At 45.2% G+C, this 16,712-nt stretch overlaps 1 pseudogene across 1 annotated transcript; it reads left to right on the plus strand.

Moving 5' to 3' along the window:
* Window positions 1-8,051: 8,051 nt before the first annotated feature.
* LOC311588353 (programmed cell death protein 5-like) lies at window positions 8,052-8,603 on the plus strand (annotated as a pseudogene). The gene has a single exon. The product of its transcript is annotated as a programmed cell death protein 5-like (transcript).
* The last annotated feature ends 8,109 nt before the right edge of the window (window positions 8,604-16,712 follow it).

Here is a 16,712-nt window from a genome sequence, read left to right on the forward strand (position 1 = left end):
CTCCCCCATTGATCACTAATTGAGAAAACATACAGCTGGATCCCATGGAGGCATTCCCTCAACTGAGACTCCTTCCTGTCTGGTGACTCTCTAGCTTGTGTCAAGTTGACACACAAAACCACCAGGACAAGCTCCATTGTGTCTTACTAGTTTTAATTGTAAATCTATGCATATGAACACCTAAGCAGGAGGTCAGACTCACTACAGTCATGTAGCTCCTCCTGGGAGCTTCCAAAACAGGCCTATATGCAGCTTCAGCCCTAGCCAGCAGCTTCATCCAGCCTTTGCCTCTTCTTTCTTCTTTGAAAGACTATCTACCTTCTGGGAACTAAGGGCCTATGGGAAGGAAACATGTTGTATTGGAGGGAAGAAAGGGCACGGAGAATAAATATACTAAATGTATTGGAGAGTGGCTCTCAGTGGGAAAGCGCTGTGTGACGCCTCCTGTCGGCCCTGGTCTCCACCTGCTCATCGCCTGTAAAATGCAAGTGACCCTTCTACAGTTGGGAAAAACCAAAAGGAGAGTGACGATAGAACAAAAAATACATCCTGGAAACACCGGTAATCCAACCATCAGTGCCCATACCTGAGGTTTTACTGAGGCAAACGCACGTTCCTGTGCTTGGGATGGCTGCTCTCAAACCACGATGGAGGGTCTACAATAGACTCTCTGGGGGGGTCTCGAGGCCAGCAACACCTAAATGTTCACTATCCCAAATCCTCCCCTTTCTTCCGATAGCCTGACGACTCAGGTAGCGATATTCTCTCTGCTCAGTGATTTCACGACCAGATCTTCAAGTTAAATGAGCCCAAAGGGCAAGGATGATTAATTTTTTTTTCTGAAATCTCACTTGCAGGGATATTCTGGTAAAAGTTTAGGCCTATAAGATAAGATAGTGTCCAAAGACAAAGAAAGGATGAGCTTGGAACAAACGTCTACAGCAGACCCTCTAAGAGAAGGGAGCAGTGCTTCCAAGCGCTGGGATTCTAGACCCTACAGCATGCCATCCTAGGGGACCAAGAGAAAGCCACTTCTAACATGACAAGGACTCAGATAATCAACCCATATTGTCTATGTTCAAAAACTCTGCTCTGGCATTGTAGCTCCACAAAGGGGAAATATAGGCCAGCGTGCCAGCCGCATGTGACCCGGAAGAAATAGCTGAGGCGAGGATGAAAGTAAATGGCTCCTGCAGAATAGTGGAGATTCATCTTCTGAGTGGGGAGAGGTGCTTAGGCTCACCATGTATGCGGGCTCTTCTTGTTGCTGCCTCTGTAGGCCTAGAAGAGGGAAGCTGTGGTTTTTTATTTTATTTTATTGTGCAGGGGGTTGAACTTAGAACCTCAACGGAGCTAAGTAAGCCCTTGTTGTAAACTGCTTAACCTGCTTAAACTCTACAGCCGCTCCGTTGAGACCTACTTTAGTTCCTAGCATGACTGTAGCTCCTCTATTAACACCAGCTCTTAGCATATGAGAAACCATGTTGACTCCAAGTCTCCATTTTGACTATAAGGTGAAATCAAGTTCAAGTTCTCAGGCCCTACGTGCCTGAAACCAGGGAGGTTCAACGCTTGCTGCTTAGAATAAAACAATAGGTGATAAATGCATGTTCTGCTTGGGTTTAAGATAAATGATGTTCTATTAGCGTTAAGGCCGCTACATCCTGCTGTGTTCCTTGCTCCCAGAGAGCTGGAATGCCCCCAAGAGCTCTCCTACTCTAAATCCCAGCCAAGTCTTAAAATGCTTTGTCTAGCCACCTGGACATTGTGCTCGGAACAAAAATTGATTCTTCTTGTGTTTAACTAATCAAAATGATGTAATGCTCGCTCCCCAGCCCCCTACCCTCCCTCCATTTCACACCTAGATACCTGGTTACAGTTTTTCTTGTATAAAGTCTGCCTTAGAAGCAGACCAATGTCACGGTCTGATTCTCGAGTTCCTACTGTGGCCCTGACTGGTCAGCTCTTGTTAACAATGTCACAGCCTGAATTTACAGGCTGTGGCCCTGACCAGTCAGTTCTTATTCAGCATTCAAATAAACTTCCACCAATCTGAGTCTGGTGTTCGAGTGGTCAGTGTGCAGCTATTCCTGAACCCTAACAGCCCTGAGCCTGGGAAGCCACATTTCAAACACAATGCCTCTCAGTCTGTAGCCTCACTTTGAGGAATACACTGTATCTGGCCAAAGTTTTGATCACGAGCATTCAGTATTTGCCTCTGGTCCAATGCGGTCATTGGCAGGCTCCCTTGATGGGATTGTTTACTCCAGTATCTATTCAGCATCTATTATATACCAAGGCACTTTTTCTCTTCTAGGCTTCTATTTTATGTTCATGACAAGACAGATGAAGATCACTACATTGGGGGCTATTTTTTTCCTTCTAAAAGGATCACTTAACCATCAGGAGAAAAGATATTTATCTTGTATATATGTAACAAGATACAGGAAGCATATTCACAAATACAAGTGGAACAGATTTTTTAAAAACAACAAATAAGCCTTGACAATAGTAAAATAGCAAGAGGAGTCAAAAGGACAGAATTATAGTTTAGTTTGAAGGTAGTAATCAGCTTTATTTTAAATTCAGAATTGGACAGCACTTCATTTTGTAAGACAGCTGTTCTGGGTCTGAAGAAAGGAGGTTGGTTTTACACACACACACACACACACACACACACACACACACACACAGAGAGAGAGAGAGAAAGAGAGAGAGAGAGAGAGAGACAGACAGACAGACAGACAGACAGACAGACAGACAGTGAGAGAGGGGGAGTGGCCTGGAAGGGAAGAAACAAAGAATTAAAGACTTGATTGCTTCAAAGTGACTTTCCTTATAAGAAGGGGCCCAGGAGAGGACAGTGGGAAAACAGCTGCTCTGTTTACTCAAGCTACCATGGGTTACGGCAGAGGGACTTCAAGGTCTAACAACTGAAACTGGCCTGTTGCAAAGTTGAGCTGTTCTCTCTCTAATCTTGATTTCTGCAAGGTCAGATAAACAGCTTAGTTACAGTTTAGTGATGTGACTACAGTCAGTAGAACTGACTACTATTCTATGTTTAGCTTCGTTTCTGAAAGAACTTAGTGCAAAAAAAGAAAAAAAATGGCCTTCTGTCATTTTCATTTAAAACACAATACCTCAAGAGAAATAACGTTTCTTAGAGGCTGGAGAAATGGCTCAGAGATTAAGGGCATTTGAGGCTCTTGCAGAGGACCAGGACTTGGTTTCTAGCACTTACATGATGGCTCACAACTGTCTGTAACTCTATTTAAAAATTCAAATAGTTGCCAGCACTCGGGAGGCAGAGGCAGGAAGATCTCTGTGAGTTTGAGGCCAGTCTGATCTACAGAGCAAGTCCTGAACAGCCAAGGCTACACAAAGAAAGCCTGTTTCAAAAAACCAAAACCAAAAAAATAAATAAATAAATAAAAAACAAAACAAAACAAAAAAATCAAATAGTCAATCATGTTTACAATTTTATTTATTCTTTATTTTTGTATGTGTGGATATGCCTGCTTGTCTGTGTGTGGACTATGTGTATGCAGATACTCTTGGAGGCTAGAGAAGGCTTCAGGTCCCCAGGACTTACAGATGAGTGTGAGCTGCCCTGTGGGTGCATTTTAATTTTCATCTTGAGTTAATATAAAATTATTCCCTTATCAGAGACCATTTAAAACTTCCTTTTTTCCTTTAAATCTCTTTAAAATGTAAAAGTATTAAAGATTTATAAGAAAAATATTTTAGCTATTTTTCAAACATGTCGTCTTTTTCCTATCTTGATTTATTAAATAACCCCATGGATTTATGATACTATATCTAACATGCCCCACATTCCCCATGGACAGAGCCAGGTCATGGCTCCGCTCTGTTCCTGCAGAACAGCCCTGTGGCCGCTGTGGCTCCTGCTCTGTCTACCACAAGCTGTGGCTCCTGCTCCCTGCTCTGTCTACCACAAGCCTCTGCTTTTCTCTGTGGTCCTCTCCAAATTGCCGTGGCTGTTTACACACTGTTTAAAAAATTATTAAAGTATTTATGAAAGGTGAAAAACAAAGCAAAGCTAAAAAAAAGAAAAAAAAAAACAAACCCAAAAACATAAAAACGTTACATGAAAGCAAAGTGAAACAAAATTTTCCTATCAAGGAAGAAAAGTTTTAAACATTGAGTTGGCATTATTATATCTCTGAAGATAACATACACAACCAAATTGAAAGGCTAGTACTTAATTTTGTATTTAGTACGCGGTTTTAAGAGAAAAATTAAAATGTGTGAAATTGGAGAACTGCTGGCCTTTAGACAAATGGTTTTTAAGCATGTGTTGGTCCTAAAAGGTTTTGCTAAAGCTGTAAAACCAAGAGTGGCTTGTCGCAGGCTTTGTCTGCGCGTCTCGACTCTGCACTGACACTACTCTCTGCTGTGCTCTTTTTCTATCCTTACTACCTCCCTCCCCCACTGGCATTTGTTAGCTGTATTCTAAGTTTTCACTCTGTCAAGTATTTTAGCATTTACATTCAATTTCATAAACATTTTCCCCAGTTGCTTAGTTTTGGGTCTGTGTTTACATGACTCCAACGTTTCTGTTTATATTACACACCACTGGTGTTTGGACTACATTTTCTACATTACTAAATTAAAAAAGAAAGTTATATCTCATCATTGGTTCTATTTATGGATGGGTTTTTGCTTTTAATAAGAGGCACCATATGCAGCATGTCTTGTGCTTTTCCCCCATCAATCTCCAGCTTCCTTTCTGTTTGAACTCCCTGGCTCTCGTTCTCAGGGACCTCCCTTTTGTCCCACTCAGGACCTGAGGCTATGGCTTCCCTCATGCCATGCTGTCCTGAACCCCCGAGCTGGCTTTTGTCCGTTAGGAAGGGTTTGTTTAAGACCGGCCTGTAATCCTTAGTACTCAGGAGACTGAGGCAAGAGAATCCTGAGTTCAAGCCACCCTTGAACTCAGCCTTAGTGAGACCCTGTCTCAAAAAGTAAAAAGGGGCCCAGGGATGCAGTTCAGTACCGAGCATGCGCAAAGCCAGAAGCACCGAAGGAGGAAAACCCTTGCTTATACGTCGGAATGCCTGGAGAATCCCCACAGCCTAGCCGGGCAGAAAGACTTGTTTCTCTCTGTATTCTCCTCCCAGTCCTCCCGCGGACTGCTCGCCAGCATTTTGAGCTCGCACGCAGGACCCTCCTTACTCTTGTACTGGTTCACCATTATCACTTCTACTCCATCACCTGAGTCTCATATTTTTCTTCTGGAATCGAGTCCGAGTCGGGGATCTTCCCTCTGTACCAGATATCTATCTGCCTGTCATGCCTGCCTGGTTTACATATGCGTAAGTTACATATCAGAACTGTAACCCTGCCGGAACTTTATTTGGCACCCTTGATTTGAATATTATCACATTAGAATGCAGCTAGTTTCACGGAGTTCATTCTCTACTGCACAACACACGCTGCAAGTTCTCTGTTATTCTTTGGGTCGCATTTTCTTCCAAACTGGGTTCTTTATTGTTTCCATGCAGGTCTGCGTATGTCGCTGCTGACGTAGACCTCCATTTGCATACCATTTCTACCTCCTTTCTTCCCTCCCCCACCCTCCTCGTGTGTATGTGTATGTGTGTATGTGTGTGAGGGTATGTGTGTATGTGAGTGTATGTGTGTGTGAGAGAGTGTGTGTATGTGTATGTGAGTAAGTGCATGTGTGTGTGAGAGAGTGTATGTGTGTGTGTGAGTGTGTGTGTGTGAGTGTATGTGTGTGTGTGAGAGAGTGTGTCTATATGTGTGTGAATAAGTGCATGTGTGTGTGTGTGAGAGTGTATGTGTGTGTGTGAGAGACACAGTGTGTGTGTGTATGTGTGTATGTACGTGTGTGTATGTGTGTATGTGTATATGTGTGTATGTGTGTATGTGTGTGTGTGTGTGTGTGTGTGTGTGTGTGTGTGTGTGGTAGGCAAGGGCCCCACCACTGAGCTACAGCCTGAGCTTCCACTCTTTCTCTACGTACGCTTGAATCTATTGGCTCTGCTGTTGTAGAGATACGGGAATCCTTTGCTTTTTCTCAAGCTGAGGCCTGAGGGCCCCGAGTTAGGAAAGGCAACACTGAGCCCGCTTGTGGCCTGAGGGGTCAGCTCTTGCCAGGGGTCTGAACACTGCTGTTTTCCAAGCGCTGGATTTGTGACTAACATCTGAGAAACTCACCTTCACAGGGGTGCGGCCGACTCCTCTGGACTTTGTACCATTCCTCTCCACACAGCAAAGAGTTCTAGCCAAGGGCCCTTCCCTTCTAGGGTCTAGCAGCAACGAACAAGCTCTCACTCTGAAGCATCTTCTCCCTTCTCCCCTCAAAGCTGCAAGCCTACGCTCTCCTTTGGCTTTTCTCTAGATCAGTGGGTACTACAAGAATGCTCTGTACCTCATGTAGAAGTAGCCGAAAGGGAGGCATCAGCTTAGAACTCCCATCAGCATGAGGCCCAGTCGGCCATCTGACATGTTAAAAAGCCAGACCTCAGTGTCCAGGCTACAAAACGAGGAAGGTTGTGAATCTTAGCAAGTGGAAGAAAAGTTGAGAGAGAGAGAGTGATCACTTCCCACTGGATGTGAACAGCAGGCGTGAAGCCCAAAGCCAGGCAAACCGTGGAGGTGGTGCTGGGCTATCACGTTCAACTACCTGAAAATGTCAATAAGCTCTGACTCTGACGAACTGTGTTGGTTCTAAGCTCTTGTCCCGAGAACAGAACAGTGTGAAGAGACACAGGTGCGGACACTGGAGAAGGGAGCTCACAGTCAGGAGAGAGCCAGGGCCTGGGGGTGTCCACTGAGGCGACATGCATCATTACCAAGACAGTTGCAGATGCTTACTACTAAAAGTTACAATCTTTCCTTGAATAGTTCTGGTCACATTTCCATTTCCATGGTTTTACTATGTAAAACTGTAGTTATTAACACTTCCTAAATTATTAATGTGGGTTTAATTGGGCCTCTTATACACACCTTTGTATAGGTATATGTTAATGACATTATATGATTTTGAGATGTTATTTTCTGGAGTTTGTTGCTTTGTTTTGAGATAGGATCTCACTATGTAGCCCTGGCTAGCCTGGAACTCACAACTGTAGACCAGGCTAGCCTCAAACTCCCAGAGACCCATCTGCCTTGGCCATATGCAAGCCACCATACCCAGCTTTTTTCAGTATTTAACTGAGATTAAAGGGCCGGGCATGGTGGTGCACGCCTTTAATCCCAGCACTTGGGAGGCAGAGGCAGGTGGATTGCTGTGAGTTTGAGGCCAACCTGGTCTACAAAATCGAGTCCAGGACAGCCAAGGCTACACAGAGAAACCCTGTCTTGAAAAAACAAAAATCAAAACAATAACAACAAAACATACATACAAATAAAGCTAAAAGAAAAAAAAGTGATAATAACTGTTTTAAAAATAATTGAGATTTTTAAAAACTTACATACAATGCAGTTCTTGGGCATGAATTTGCAACTTAGTATATTTTGACAAATATCTGCAGCCACCTAAGCAGCAGTTGGTCAGACTTCTCCATTGTCCCCAAAAGTTCCCTTGTCGGGACAGGCAGACCAACCTGGACTGCCTTCCCTAGAGCCCTCTGATGACCGGCTCTTGCACGCATCACATGCTCTCTGTATCTAGCTGCTTTTGTTCCCATTTTGGGGTTCAAGACTGTGGGGGGCTGCCCTTAGTGGTTCCTGGCTTAAAACATTGGGCAATTCCACCTTGTTTGTAGACCCCTTTTTCTACACCTTTGCCTGGCACGTAGCAGGCTGGGGTCAGCCCAGGCCACCCCACCCGGACCTTGGGAACTGCTGCCTGACACATAGCGTAGCGGGCTCCTCCGCGTCCTGGGAGGCCACTTGCTTATCTTGCTTCTGTAGCAGCATTCCCTCAGAGCTCACTCCCTAATCATGGAGTTCTTCCTGCCAAGGACGGATGTCGGGATATCTGCCCCTAGGTTCCCACGGCAACCCTGCCCTTGCCCTAGATATTGCCTATATAAACCCTGTAAGAATTTTCAATAACCAGAGGGCGGGTGCAACTGCGCGACGTGGGACGGCCGCGCCATGGCAAACGAAGAGCTCGAGGCGCTGAGGAAGCAGAGGCTGGCCTAGCTGCAGGCCAAGCACGGGGATCCTGGTGATGCAGCCCAACAGGAAGCAAAACAAAGGGATGCAGAAATGAGAAACAGTACCTTAGCACAAGTTCTGGATCAGTCAGCCCGGGCCAGGTTAAGTAACTTAGCACTTGTAAAGCCTGAGAAAACTAAAGTAGGAGAGAACCTCCTCATACAGATGGCACTGTATGGACGGCTGAGTGGGAAGGTGTCAGAACAAGGGTTAATAGAGATACAGAGAAGAAGACGACAGTTAAATTCAACAGACAAAACGTAATGGAGTCTGATGAAGACGAAGATTACTAAGAGGAAGCGCTCAGCCTACGGAGCAGTGTCTAGGACAGTTACAACCCTTTACATGTTTACTTTGTTCATTGTCTATATATGCTTTTGAAAAAATAAACTTGTTACTCAAACTAAAAAAAAAAAAAAACAAAAAACAAAGAAAGAAAGAAGGAAAAAGAATTTTCAATGAATGGGGCTTGATCGGAATCCAGACTTGCCCTCATTTCTTCGTGTCCCCTGTCCTTGTTTGCACTCCTGCACCCCCTCCCAGGTTCCGTTTGAAGACCCCGCGGGCCGGGGCACAAGACTTAGCTGTGCTTTGGTTCTTCTTCATCACTTAGTAGTACGCTATCGTACGGGCGTGCCACAGGCAGCTCCTCTCTTTTTCTGGTACTAACCTCGCTCGTGCTGCCTCATGGGCTTTACTATTCTGTATGCGTCTTTGTGCTGTTTAGCCTTCTGTCTATAGAACAAACAGCTAAAGTAATTTCTTGTTAACATAAGAAGGTTTCTGTTGGTGCTCACAGCTTGGAAGAGTCAGTCTGGGATTGATTGGCCCTGTTCTTTTGGGTCTATGTGGTCAAGCCGAGCCATTCATCTCATGGCTGAGTGAGGAACAGACTACACCCTGGTCTCCTTCAAAGGCCAGTGACCTGAAGACCTCCTCTGCACTCCACACTTAAAGGCTCCATCCCCTCCCTATAGCACCACAAGCTGGGACCCAAGCCTTCCACACATCCAAAACCAAACTATAACAGTCCTCTTGACAACACGTGCTTCTGTTTGCCTTGGGTAAGAGTTGGATGTGGGATTCCTGGGCGGGTGTATATTTAAGCCCACAGGACACCGTCATTCTTCCAAAATGGTGGTTTCACTTTATCCTCTCAAAGGAAAGAGAGTTCCATGGCTGGCTCTGCATCTCCATCCGTCAGTGTTGTCCATCTTCTTTTTATAAGCTATTCTGATAATGACACCTCGTTGTGGTTTTAAGCAGCGTTTCCCTGGCGACTGACTAATGAGGCAGGCACCTCTTACTGTGCCGTTGTCCATTTTTAGTTCTTTTGAAGCATCTAAGTCTCTTGCCTTTTAATGGATACTAGGTTTCAGAGACGTTTTTTGAAAACTTTAATGCTGACCAGTCATGTGCCCTTATTTGGGGGCAACAGTGAATCACCTATGTGCAGTGGTTGCAGCAGGTCACATAATCCAGTGACACTGTAGCCACCTTGGCTTTGGGAGCTATTCATGGTGCCTGCACAGTGGTAAAGTTGCCTGGTGCTAACCTTCTCAGGATGTGCGAGTCTGTCTCTGTGCTGCGCTCTATTCCAATTACCACTCCCACGCTGTGCTGTCTTTTGGACCACAGCTATGCTCTTTCAAAGTTGTTTTGAGGACCCGTGGTCTTTCCACTTCTTGTAAGTTATAGAATTCCACTCAGAATTTTTTGCCTTAGAGGTTTTCTGGGTTTTTGGTGGGGTGATAGTAAATCTATGGATCAATTTGGGGAGATCAGAGTCTTTCTGTTTACACTGATGGCTAATTGCCCATTTCTTTAGATCTTTAAGTTCTTGAAGCTATGTTTTTATATGCAAAAGTGTGTTATACACAATACAAAATGTGATTCAGTTAAAAGTGGCCAACTATGGTGACTTGATTATTCTCAAGTCTGTAGTTCTAAACAGACCTACCTAGCACAGCAGGAGAGCCCCCAGTGAGTACTGTGTTGGTAAAGGTCACGAGACAGAGTCTGAGTTATTGATCATAGCAACTTTCAAATGCAGTGGTAACTTAGTGAAGAACGTGGTAGCGAAATAACTTATCAGTTGGATTGCAGACTTACACAAGTAATATGTCCAATCTTATACCCAAAATTTTGCTTCAACTTTTGTCACTCAGACATCTTTCCTCTCTGTCTAGTTAAGGTGTCCTACTATTGTCCAGGCCAGGAGCCCTCTGCTGCTCCTGGGCCACTGAACTTGTACCCACGCCTCAGTCTTTCATCTGCTAATGCATCCACAGTAGCTCTTGAGGCGCACAGCCACTTCCTGCCTTTGTCCTCTCCATTGAGCAAAACACTTCAGACTTGAGGAAGTTGTTTTTTTTAACTAGCATGCAAATATATTCTCCATCTACTGATGATTATTAAGTTAAAAAATTATTAATTCTTTTTTTTTTTAATTTTGGTTTTGTTTTTGGTTTTTGAGACAGGGTCTCTCCGTGTAGCCTTGGCTGTCCTGGACTCTCTTTGTAGACCAGGCTGGCCGCGAACTCACAGTGATTTCCCCTGCCTCTGCCTCCGAAGTGCTGGGATTAAAGGCGTGTGCCACCACCGCCCAGCAATTCTATATTATTTAAAATTAAAGGCAAATGCTTAAAGTAATTTATCTAAATTAAAGTGTTTGAATCGCTCCTCTGGTTCCTAATCTAATTATAACATTATTCACTTGAAGCTGGATGAAATAAAAATCCTGCGTGAACCAGGCTCCTCCTTATGCCTCTGTGAAGATCATCTGGGTCTTGCCATCAGACCACATTGCTTGCAGAAGAACAAACATCAGATTGAGTCCCCTTGATTAATGCTTTGAGGCGGGGCTTCTAACTACAACATAAATCATGATTTACAACGTGATTAGCACTGACTCAATGTAAGCAAAACCCTCGCCACTGGGAAGCCTCATACCCTAGGACAGATACCTGGCCACCATGCACATGACCCAGGAAGAACGCCTCTAAGTAATTTGCAAAATGTACTTCAGCAAGAGGAACTCTTTACTCAAGAGAATAACAGCTTTTTGTCTCAAAGTGGAATATCTGCTTAGTCTTCATAATTGATGACTCTATGATCCACTCTATAAACCTGGCACAATTATGTGGAGAGAAAACAGAGAGCCAAAGGGTGTAATGTCTTGCTGCATTTCCGCTTGCCAGATTGGAAGAGAAGAAAAAGACTAATTATGCTGCCTGGCGATACTGCTGCATTCCAGCAGTTTCGATTGACAAAACAGCATCCATCATCTTTTGCATGACAAATTTTCTTTGCCACCCCCCCCTCCAGCACCAGCTCATGATAACATAATTACATTCCATTTTTTCCTAGCAAGGGGCCTGTATTTTCTTTCAGACAGGACAACAGCTGCAAAGCTCAACCTTGATATTGCCTTAAAATGGTAAAATGGTGGCTTTTGTTCTAGTCTTGGCAATTCTGCTTTTGTTTTTTTGTTTTTAAAAAAAGGTCACTCCTGCCAGGAGGCCACTCCTTCCTAGAAAATATTCCCACTGGGGGAAAAAAAGCATTTGTCCCTGAGACTTTCATGGAGCTGTGCAAAAGAGCTCTATGGCACTTAGTGCTTGTCCATACTGTAATTTATCCTTGGGCCACGTTGTTTTGGAACTGTGTTCAGAAGATGAACACTGCTCTCATGCTTTTTATAGCCTTGTAATTGCTAAAGGAGAATTGTCTTTGTGTCAGACCAATCTGAACATTTTTATTCTCCTCTCCAGTTATGTCTACTCATGTAGCCTAGCATCAGTGTTTTCTGAGAGTTGGGGACATCAGGCCAAAATCTTATCAATAAAATCTCCATGCTTTACGGCAAAAATTCTCAGATCCTGAATGTATACTGATAATGACTAATGTTTTAGAAGGCATTGGCTTGTGGCGAATTGTATTCTAAAGACTCGCCAGTAAAATATCCGTCACAAAGGGCACAGAGTAAGTGCAGTAAAAGCCACAGAGTACATCCACTAAAAAGCCACAGTGTGAGTCCACTGAAAACCACAGAATAAGTCCACTAAAAACCACAGAGTAAGTCCACTAAAAGCCACAGAGTAAGTCCACTAAAAACCACAGAGTAAGTCCACTAAAAACCACAGAGTAAGTCCACTAAAAGCCACAGAGTAAGTCCACTAAAAGCCACAGAGTAAGTCCACTGTTCCTTTGCTTTTCAAAGGAAGGGAAGAAGCTTGAGAGGACTGGACACATTCTTGTGAGAGATTATATCAAATGTGCTGACTCAGGATTTAAATCCAGGTAGCCAGAAGCCATCTTGGTGGTCTTGCCATCCTGGTTTCACTGTGGTTACTCCCTATCTCAAATTCTTAGGAGGGCTACACCCCTAAGGGAGACAATTCTTGAAGGAGTAGCACACAGGTATTAAAAATCTATATTATCCAGGCCCCTGCCACAATACCAAAACCTCCTGAGATTAGAAACTTACAAGAAAGGTTTATTTTGGCTCCTGGCTTCAGTGTATAATCAGTGGGGCCCATTACTTTTTAGCCCATTGCGTTGTAGTGTGGTGGAAATGTGTGTCTGTTCACCTCACAGAAGCAATTAAAGGAACAGAGAGGGTCCCAATATCCCATCAAAGGCAAAGCCCCCCAGTGACCTTCCTTCCACTAAGACCCCAGGACTTCCATGGACTGAGAACCAAGCCTTTGGGAACCATTCCAGTGACAACTGTAGCCAACAATAGGCTTACAACCATTAGCTGTGCTTTCCATGCTGGGCGCCTCACTGGCACACATGTGACTCCAGAGGCTCCAGGATCACTGCCCTCCCACCTACTGCTTCCAGCCTCATAAGACCTAGGCACAGCCTTCCCTATGTGACCTGACAACCCTAGGCACACAGATCAAATAAACGGCTATCCCTGTCGAAACCACACTTTTGGGTAGTCCGATATCAAAACACCACATCCAGCAGGGAACCCCTGAAAGAAAAATTCCATAGACCCATATCCGAGCCAATTGTTAGCTGAGGGCCCATTAGGATGTCTATTGTGTGGGCAATGTGGGAGTACATGTTAGCATTGATTGGGTTTGTGTTTCATAGATCAGGGCTTTCTTGAAAGGTAATATAATTCACTGCAAAAGCTATGAAAATTTTGTCCTGAGAATAGTGAAAATCGTGTGAATCCAGAAATAAGACCAGGAGGAAAGGCTTTGGCAAGTGGAAGGGTGATGGGGTGGTGGGGGGTTGGGGTGGGGGGATGGGGGTTGGGGGGTTGGGGTGGGGGGATGGGGGTTGGGGGGTTGGGGGGTTGGGGGGTTGGGGGGTTGGGGGTGGGTGGTTACAACCATGTCTTCGACCCACAGCAAGTGCTAAGAGGCAAAGACTATGGCCCTTGCAGATGCTTTCCACATGGACACAGACCAGAAGAAGGAAGTAGGAATCCAAGTCAAGAGCCTTTCAGATGGCTCAGCCTTAGGGGAGTAGCAGAGGCAGAGCCTGGATTCCAGGTATGCAATCTAAGATCTGTTATAAGATGAACACTTTCTGTGCTTTTTTGGTATTCAAGCTTTTATTTTATTTTCCTCAATATTTAATAATGTCTTTGTGAACATTCTACCCTACTTGGGCCATGTGATGAGAAGCTGGGCCTGGGCTACTGCTTTCAGTGGGAAACAACAGTGTAATGGTGTGATGATGAAAAAGACACCACTCCACACTCTTTAGGATGGCTATTATCAAAAACACATAATGGCAAGGACTGTAATAATAAGGACTAGTTAATGGACAATTACTGTTACTTACTGTTTCAAATGGAAATGCCACAATATCCTTACAAAGAAGATTCTAGGGTTATTCCTGGTGTGTGTGTGTGTGTGTGTGTGTGTGTGTGTGTGTGTGTGTGTGTGTGCGCGTGTGTGTGCAGAGACACTACTGAACAAGACACAGAGAGGCAAAGTCTCTTGCCTGGTCTGCAACTTGGCACCCAGGCAGCTGCTCTCCCGAGCCACTGTATCCAGAGCCTCCCACAAACAGAGACAGATGGAGGACACCCCGCGCAGGAGCTAATACAACCATCCCACATGCATGTTGTGTCACTAGGGTCCTGCTGACTTGCCTGTAGATTCCTGGAGGCCAGGAATGCCATCCTGCCTGCCTCCATGTCCCCGGCAGCCAACCTGGTCACATTCAGTGCCAGGAATGGATCCTACGATGTAAGGATTGGATTCCACTTAAAATGACGCTGAAGCCTCCATGAGATAAACCTCTTCAATATGTTCCAACCCACACAAAAAAGACCCACTGACCATTTCCCGTGCAGCCAGGGATAAAGAACATCTCGAGGGCATTTGTAGGCATCTGTTTACCTTCTACTGTGATTTCCCTATAGGGGGAAAGGCATGGTGCCCGCTCTCCAAGTGTGCTCCCTCACCCCTGCCACAGCCATGGCATCCCTTCAGAACCTCCCCTCCACATCTAGCCTGGGAACGCCAAAGAAGACATACCCCACATGGCTACATCAGCTCTTCAGCTCTTGGCTTGATGGGGGGGGGGCATGGGACTCCCTACGAGGCCTGATGAGTGGCAGTGTATGTATGCCTTAGCCAGTCTGTACATTCTCTCTCTCCAGGGTACAATTACTGCTGCCTGACTCCTGGGCTGTGACAGGCCAGTCAAGGAACACAAGAGGAAGTGCTGGTGAGGGTTTGGGAAGGGGCTGTCTCTTCCTCTGGGTGCTGAGGGACACGAGGCTGGGACTTCTGGTCAGGCCACTCTGAAACCAGCCATTCTTCTAGACTTCTAAGTATTCTGGCAGTATCACATATATAGTTTTTTTAGTTAAAAGAATCCAAATTAGGTTTTCTGGTAGCTTCAACCAATGGTATCCAGCTGATATGCTTTTCATAAAGTCTTTTTCTTGCTCTGTCACCCTAAGAGCAGCAGTCTCCTCTCGTGTACAGTTTTGCTATCTTTTCCTTTCCCCTTCATCATCTAGAAGGACAGATAGAGGGCAATATGACATGGAGAGGCAGGGAGAGGCAGGGAGAGGCAGGGAGAGGCAGGGAGAGACAGTGGCAGAGAGCACATCCACACTTTCTATTGTAAGTCAGGCTGCTCTAACTGTTATCACGACACTCTCACTGTGCCTCATATAACTTTACCACGGTGTGTAGATATGGAAAGAAACACGGCTGTTATTTCTGTGCCAGCTGCGGTTTCAGGTATCCACTGGGAGTTTTGTAACAAAGTGCCCCACAAATACGGAACACACTGCCGTACACACGCGCGTGCGGTGGTTTGAACGGCAATGTCCATGCGGGCTCAGATGTTTGAGTGTTCGGATGCTAGTTGGTGGTGCTGTTTGGGACACTTGGGTATTGTGGTCTTGTTAGAGAAAACGAGACTTAAAAGGCTTGAGGCATTTGGAACTCGTGCTCTGTACTCTCAGCTCGCTCCAGCTGTCATGCCACTGCTGCTAAGCTCCCCACAGTGATGGTGGCAGACTCCTGTCCCCCTGGAACTGTAATCCCTAATAAACCCTTCCTTTTTTTTTAAGTTGCCTTGGCTGTGGTGTTTTGATCAGGGCAATAGAAAGTAACTAACACAGCACGCATCCAGACTGTATCTACACACTATGATTCAAGAAGGGGACACAAAAACCACTGGGTGGGGACTGTTCCTCTCTCACAGTTTTCAGCAGCAAGTGCTGGACAGCCATCTTTTTCTCTTGTCACTTGGCAAGGTGGAATTTTGCTCCAGGTGCCTAGGTTGGCTTTGGGTTACTTACTGCATCTTTAAGCTTCCCTTAGTTTTTGGCACATGGCTTCAGGAGTTGCAACCCATTGTCACTTGTCCCTGTTGCTTAGGACCTGCAGCAGCTGAGCACATTGTTAAGGGAGGCACGACATGAGGCTGCTCGTTTCACAGCAGCCAGGAAGCAGGGAGTCGGAGGGATGAAGTGCAAGGATTCCTTCAAGGGACCATCCTCAAAGACCTCACTTCCTCTACCTAGACACCACCGCTTAGAAGTTTACCAGTTCCCAACGGTGCTAGAGGCTGGCAACTGAGCCTTCAATACAGGATCTTTTGGGGACAGTCCAAATCCAAGCTGTGGCACTTATTGTCCTCTGAAGTACCTGGCCCAGATGCCACTCATTTGCATGTGCATATCCATGATATCTTGTTGTCCTGTCTCCCTCCCTTGGGATGTGCTGAGGTTTCTTCTGCAAAAGCCACCTCCACAGACTTTTAGCAATTGGGTCCTTTCTAAGGATAAAGCTGGCAGAGAGGAGAGACTGTGGGGAAATGAGGTTCTGGATGCTATGTGTCTAACTTCCCAAGTGCTGAGAGCCAAGGCCACTTAAGGGATTAGATAGTCCTCAGATCAAAAGCATTAAATCCCTGGACTGTAAAGAAACCAAACTACTTTTTCTCATGAGAGCCAAGAAGTCCTGAAGGGAAGAAGCTTTAGCTCAGGATAGAAATTAAACCCCGGAGGAGCAGTGCAGATGACGGAGGCCTTGCTTGTGAACTTTCAGAGGAAAGTTTAAGAGCTC

Source organism: Acomys minous (assembly GCF_964271855.1).
Source record: "Acomys minous genome assembly, chromosome: 17".
Taxonomy (NCBI): Eukaryota; Metazoa; Chordata; class Mammalia; order Rodentia; family Muridae; genus Acomys; species Acomys minous.